The following is a 7,377-nucleotide window of genomic DNA, read 5'->3' on the forward strand; positions in this document are numbered from 1 at the left end:
TCCCAAGACCCGAGATCATGACCTGAGCCGAAGGTAGTGGCTTAACCCACTGAGCCGCCCAGGTGCCCCACCCGTAGGTATTTTTTAATGATTTTCTTTTCTAAAATGTTAAAGACTTCCATTCCAGTTGTGCATGACAGTGAATACACACAGCATGATGCATTTTCACTCTGCTTTTCTGGCTTGAGCCCCACCGGCCGCCCATTGAGGCTCATCCTGTCTTCTTACTTCAGTTTCCAGCCTGTCAGGCACATTAGATATTTTACTTTATTTTATTTTATTATTTTTAAAAGATTTTATTTCTTCATTGAGAGAGGGAGAGGGAGAAGCAGGCTCCCTGCCCTTTGTGGGGCTCCATCCCAGGACCCTGGGATCATGACCTGAGCTGTAACCAGACCTTTAACCAACTGAGCCACCCAAGCACCTGGAAAATGCCTGATTTTTAAACACTTTTTATTGTGGAAAATATTAAACATAAACAGAAAATAGCATAATGAACCCCTCTGGATCCATGAAGAATGGTCAATTCATGAGTACTTTTGTTTCAGCTATAGTCTCATTTACTTCCTGCTCCACTCCAAAGTATCTTGAAGCATAACGCAAGTATCATTTACTCCATCTGAGAAAAGTTGTGTTTGTAGTTCTAAAAGGTAGGGAGTTCTTTTGGGAACATAACCATTATCATGCCTAAAAATTAATTTTTAAATCTGTTTGCTAAGAAGTTTGGTGTCCTCTAAATGTTTTTCATTTGCTTTATCAATTTCCTTTGATTACATTTTTGAAAGTTTTCATTATTATAAATGGCTTGAAGTGTGAATGGTTTTCCTAGCAACAATTACCTATTTTCTTTTAATTCAGAGCTTTGCCATACCGTGATTGCCATTCTGATAGATCTGTATGTTTTTAGTATTTTCAACTTGAATGAATCAAAACTTATGTCACTATCAGTAATAAGCCACATTTTGTTGTTGTTGAAATGACTATTTTTCATCCCAAAAGTTAAATTGAAGGGAATAGGGGAAAAAATGCACTTGGCACTGACTTCTGCCTGCCTTTCTTTCTTTCTTTTTTTAAAGATTTTATTTATTTATTTGACAGAGAGAGATCACAAGTAGGCAGAGAGGCAGGCAGAGAGAGAGAGAGAGGAGGAAGCAGGCTCCCTGCCGAGCAGAGAGCCCGATGCGGGGCTCGATCCCAGGACCCTGAGATCATGACCTGAGCTGAAGGCAGAGGCTTAACCCACTGAGCCACCCAGGTGCCCCTCTTTCTTTCTTTTTAAGATTATCCGTTTATTTATTTATTTATCCGTTTATTTATTTATTTGACAGAGGGAGCACACAAGTAAGGAGGGCAGCAGGCAGAGGGAGAGGGAGAAGCAGGCTCTTTGCTAAGCAGGGAGCCCAACATGGGGCTGGATCCCAGGGTCCTGGGATCAAGACCTGATCCAAGGCAAAGCTTAACCTTAACAGACTGAGCCACCCAGGGACCGCTGTCTTTCTTTCTTCTTAAATTCACTCTTCAGCAAGAGGAAGAAGCTTCATTCATCTTCAGGAAGCTGAGTCATTCACGACTTTAAAAAAAAAACATTCTCACATTCTTTGTGATGTTTCACCCTTGCCTGAGGTCTGAGATCTGATTCAGAGTGAGTGGTATTTTATTCTAATTATACAGATTCATAATGTTGCTCAGGGAAGCTGTGCCCTGAGTCAGGCAGATTGGCAGATGGGCAGGGGCGCCTGGGTGGCTCAGTTGGTTGGACATCTGTCTTCAGCTTGGTTCATGGTCCCAGGGTCCTGGGATCAACCCCGCATCGGGCTCATTGCTGGGCAGGGAACCTGCTTCTCCCTCTCCCTCTGCCTTCTGCTACCCCTGCTTATGTTCTCTCTCTCTCTCTCTCAAATAAATAAAATAAAATTTAAAAAAAAAAGAAAAGAAAAGAAAAAAAAAAAAGAATGGAGTCGGGCAGCCAGGTTTCCCCCAAAGCCAAGCTTCTGAGTGGGCATTGGATTCTCACGCTGGGAAGTTTTATATCATATTTCAATTTAGATGATCATGTTATGCATCGTCTGTGCATTTCCGTGTTGTGTATTTTTGCGCTTATTATTGTAGTGTGCCAAATAATTCTCCTAAAGGAAAGAGTAGAGGAGGACTTTCTTCCTTTACTTATTTATTCCATTAATTAACAAACATTTATTGAGCACTTTCTACAGGAAGATGCTGCAGGAGGTGCCGGCAGGTGGTGGGACAGTGTCCGGTGAAGGGAAACTTTGCAGGGATCCGAGCAAGCCCAGAGTTCTCATCCAGCAAGTCAACATTCCACCGCAAGCCCCAGTTTAACTTAAGCAAGCATCATCTACATTATATTAAAGCTGTGAGCCGGGATTTAGTGTTTTTTTTTTTTCCAGTTTTGTTTATATTTGTTATGTAAATTTGAAAAAACAGTTGAATGGAAGCAATCAGAATAGAGGATTCATATCTGGTTTTGTTTGTACATATTTAAACAATGTTACAATGAAAATAATAGAACTTCTTTGGGCTCTCCCTCCCCTCCTGCCTTTCACAGGAACTCTTCAGCAGTTTCAGGTCTCCCCCTTGACCACACAGGTGCACGCAGGCACACAGCACGGGCACACAGCCGTGCAAACAGCGTGCACACGCACACACCATGCACACGGCATGCACTTACCTGCATTAGCACGTGCACTCCAGAGGCCCTGTGGGAAACCTCAGGAACCTGGCAGGGGATCTTCTCTCCCTCCCAGAGGTTTACAAGTCGCCCTGATCCTAGAGCTATCCTTCCTGCACCTGCTGCTCAGAACCCCCCAAGAGGCCCCGCCCCCTGCTCAAGGTCCTGTCTCCTGCAGGACGCCCCCTCCTCGCCCTGCCACACGGAGCACTGGCCCCAGACCCCTCCCGGGCTGCACACTCTGAGCGGGACCCCCAAGTCAGCAACACCATCTGCTTTTGTTCTGCTCCTTCCGAAAGCTTGTACTTTTACTAGCTTGTACCAGCCACCCTGGCAGAGAGGGCAGGCCAGGTCCAAGTTGAAGAAAAGAGGCTGCGCTCCCCGGAACGCTCCCTTCCGGCCTGGGGCGTGGGGCAGAGGAGTCGGTACTGGGTTGGGAGAGCCCAGCAGCCCGCGGTGTGTGGGTGTGTGTGGTGGTGGTGGTGGTCGGCGGGGGCGGGGGGGGGGTGCCGGCATCCCGGGGAGATTAAAGGCACTGGGTGGCGAAGTAGGTAGGATTTGTTTTTTATAACTAAAGAGGACAGAAGCAAAACCTGTGAGCGCAAGTCTTAGGGACCCAGATATTTGACATAAAAAAGAAGAGAAAAGAAAAAGCGAACAAAACTGTCCACAAATAGAATGAGCTGCCTTGGTAGGGGATGTGACCCCTGAAAGTGTTCACACCAAGGATGAGGGCAGAGCACCAACATCCTGGGTCGCTTCTGCCCTGCCCCCCACGGGGGACATCTGTGACTCATGTTGAGACAACAGCTTGGCCCTCAGGGGCCATCCTCCTGACCCAAGCGCCCTCATCTGCTCATGATTCAGCCCTTGCCCAGAGAGGTGATCATTTCTAAAGCAAAATGCCATTTGGAGTGGTAATTCACCCTGGTGCATTGGGAGCAGGAACCAGTGGTAGCCGCATCCTTTTAGATCTCAAATTGTTTCTATGTTTGAGGTCTAACTAAATACCAACAAGACTGGTGTTGGCAGGCTTGAGTGTCATCACCATCTGAAGTGTCCCCTCACTGAGTTCCTGTGAATCATGTCCAGGTAGACAAGGAGAATGTGCCGCTCAGCCTCAGTGACCAGGCTGGCGATTTCAGCGCCTGGCTGCTTTTCCTTTTTTCTTTTTTAAAAGATCTTATTTATTTATTTGACAAATCTTTTTAAAGATTTCATTTATTTATTTATTTACTTGACTACTTGTGATCACAGAGATCACAAGTAGTCAGAGAGGCAGGCAGAGAGAGAGACAGGAGGAAGCAGGCTCCCTGGTGAGCAGAGAGCCCAATGCGGGGCTCAATCCCAAGACCCTGGGATCATGTCCTGAGCCGAAGGCAGAGGCTTTAACCCATTGAGCCACCCAGGTGCCCCCTGGCTGCTTTTTCTGCACGCACCCTCCTGAGCCTTCCAGGGAGGGGGCTGAGTTTGTACCCTGGCCTTTGCGCTTGCTAAGGGGGTAATAGAAGTAGAAGCTACACTTAGAAAAGATGGAATCCTTTTAGGAAGGGTCAGATCCTGGATCCCAGATCCTAGAGTCAGGAACCTAGGGAGCTGACATGGGCGTAGACCTGTACTCCCTCTCGTGGTGGAGCCTGGAAGCCAGCACACCTTGGAATTGTCACGCCTGGCACAGATGGGGAGCCCCAACGTCACAACTGTTGTGTGGTGGTGGCGGGGACTGCTCAGGTCCTGGCCAAGCCTGGGAGGATCTGGTTTCGAGCAGGGGAGGCACTAGGACTCCGTGCAGGTGGGGCGGGGAAGATGCAGGATGACCTTCAGAGGCTGAGCTCCAAAGCCAGTGGGCATCTTGGGGGAGGCCTGGGTGAGACACGGGTCCTGAGGGCGCCTTGACATATTAGCCCCAAAGCACCTGGCACGAACTCCTGGGGTGTGAGGTGAGGGCACCACTCAGCGGAACAGAGGTTTGAAGCAAAAAGCAGTGAACTGACGAAGTGGTTTAAAAAGCCATACTTCTTTAAATGTCGTGTGTGTTTTCTCTCCCCAGATTGCCATCCCTACAAAGCTGAGGGGGAAATCTCCTCTCCTTGTCCAATCATCTGTGTCCCGGGACTTAAACCTGCTCCAAGAGTTTGGGGCATCAGTTGTGCAGTTGGGAGGCTGTGTGTGTGACGTTTTGACCTTGGCCTCTCTCTGAGGCTGGGGAAGGATCCCCCTCGGAGCTGGGCTTTTCTCAGGGTGTGACAAACACAAGGAACCCCAGAACAAGCCTGGTGTTCACAGTTGTTCACGTGAGGGTGTTTCCAACTCCCTTGTAGAAGCTAAAATAACGGCAGCAAGGAAAGGAAGAGGGAACAAGAGAAAGAAGAGGGAATGAGGCAGGACCCCCTGAGTGGGAACAGCACTCCTCAGATGTGGGCACAGATCACTGTCTGTGGCTCGTCCCTGGGCCATGAGCACGCCGGGCGTGGCTTCCTGGAGAGAGGGCTCACTCTCCTAGGCCTGGGCACCGAAGGAAAGCAACCCCATGTCCCCAGGCAGGCCAGGCGCTAGGCCAGACTGCAGCCCTCTTGGTGAGGGGGGCAGCTCTGACGGGCGGCCATGCACACCTTCCCTGTGTAAGAAGGAAAGCCTACAGCTGCCATGCTGTGTGAGGAGAAAGAGAACTTGCCTTGGAGGAACTGATTCTGGTTTTAAGATCCTTGTCTGACAAAGCCTACAGCAGGGTCCCTGACTTGGGGTCCCGGAGCCAGCAGGCAACAGACACTTACCCGGGGTGGGGGGTGCTGGGCACAAGAGTAGAAATGTGGGGAATTGGAATATGCCAGGGTGACAGAAGAAGCTCTGTTAACATTTTTTTTTTTTTAAATATTTTTATTTTATTTATTTGACAGAGAGAGATCACAAGTAGGCAGAGAGGCAGGCAGAGAGAGAGAGAGGGGAGGAAGCAGGCTCCCTGCTGAGCAGAGAGCCCGATGCGGGACTTGATCCCAGGACCCTGAGATCATGACCTGAGCCGAAGGCAGCGGCTTAACCCACTGAGCCACCCAGGCGCCCTCTGTTAACATTTTTTAAACCCGTGCCGAGAACACCTGCCTGGAAATGGAATTGCCGGACCACCTCGTTTTAATCTTCACTGTACAGACGCAGAGTGCTGTGACAGGAAGTCTGCTCACAGCCCGGTGATCCTAACCAGAGTCTGTCTTTGGCCAGGGCAACGCTCTCAGTCCATGCCTGGCTCGGTCACCCAGTGGAGATGGCAGGACGTGTGGGGACATGGAGCTGTGTATGTGTGACTGAGAAAGGGGGCACACTAATAAACATTGGGGTGCACACCGAAATGGGAGGTCACAGATTCGGAGTGCCTAGGCATGATTTCCCATTTCTGAATTGGGCTTCTAGAAGTCAGTAAATTAAGGGCATAAGGAGAGACCCTGAGCGCTTGCGAGGGACACATGACACTGGAGCAGCTTCGGCCAGTGACTTCGTTACTGGTGACATCTCAAACCTTATATTCTGCTCTTTCTCTGCAAGGTCTACACTGTGGGGAGCTCCAGGGAGCAGCCACGGTGACCCCACCTTTCTCCCAGTCAGCGGACTAAATGTGGGGTGTGGCGATACTAAGATTAGAACAAGAAGTGTCACGTTTGGAATGTGTGTCACCTAACTCAAACCGGGGACAAGAGGGGGGCGCACCTGTTGGGACTCCTCCCAGACATGAAACAGGTTTTAATTCTGCGAGTTCTCTCCCATCAAAAGCCTCATGAAGGGCCCTCGGGAGCCTTTGATGTTTGCAAAATCAGCCTTTGCCTCCCCTCTCCGCAGGCCTTGAGCATTACAGCCTCGAGGCTGGAACCCCGAGGCCCGCATTTAGCCTTCCCTGAGAGCTCTGTCAGGGCTGCTCCAACCCAGGCCGTCCCCGTCAAGCACCGCACAGCATCAGGGGAAGAGAAAAGCTCCCAGACTCTAAGTAGTCCTTCTGAATGGATCCCCTTTTTTGATGATGAGGCGGCATTTCCCCATTTTCCCCTTTTGCTTCACTCCCCTACCCCCGAAACAGGCCAGGGTGCCCTGTGGACACGGTGAGGAAAAGGACACACCAAGAGAGGGCACTGGCTGAGTCAACAGGATCAGACACATCAGGGAAAATTCCTTTTTTGGAAGCCGGGCAGTCTCTTTCCAGGACTGCAGAATCCTGGGGAAGTGACGCAAGCCCTCAGTCAGGGAGAGGCAGGGCCAGTGCTCGGCTCCTCTGAAGGTGCTGGAAAGACGGCTTAGCGAGTGAGATGTGAGCAGTTTCTGGGGCCTTCTCCTTCCTCCTGGAGCACCCGGCCCAGCCCCAGCCCCAGCCCCAGCCCGCAGAGGGCAGGCTTCTCAGCAGAGCTCCTTATATAGGAAACCTTCACCAGGAGGCTTTTATGGTCCCTCAAAGGCACTGTTTCTGAGCCTTTCCTGCGAAACAGCCTCTATGCCCCTGCAGCGTACTATTCTAGAAGGAGAATGAAACAGAAGGGGGCAGGGGGTGCTCCAAGTGCCTCTTTTATCACGATGCTAAACGCAGAGGCTGTGTTTTGAGGAACGCTGCCATTCCTCATCTCCATGCCAGGGAACACCTTTCCAAGTGGGCAGCTCAGGACTGGAGAGACCCAGGGACAGAGCAGACCTGCCCAGCGGGAATGTGGGAGGAT

The sequence above is a fragment of the Mustela nigripes genome, chromosome 8, assembly GCF_022355385.1.
Source record: "Mustela nigripes isolate SB6536 chromosome 8, MUSNIG.SB6536, whole genome shotgun sequence".
NCBI lineage: Eukaryota > Metazoa > Chordata > Mammalia > Carnivora > Mustelidae > Mustela > Mustela nigripes.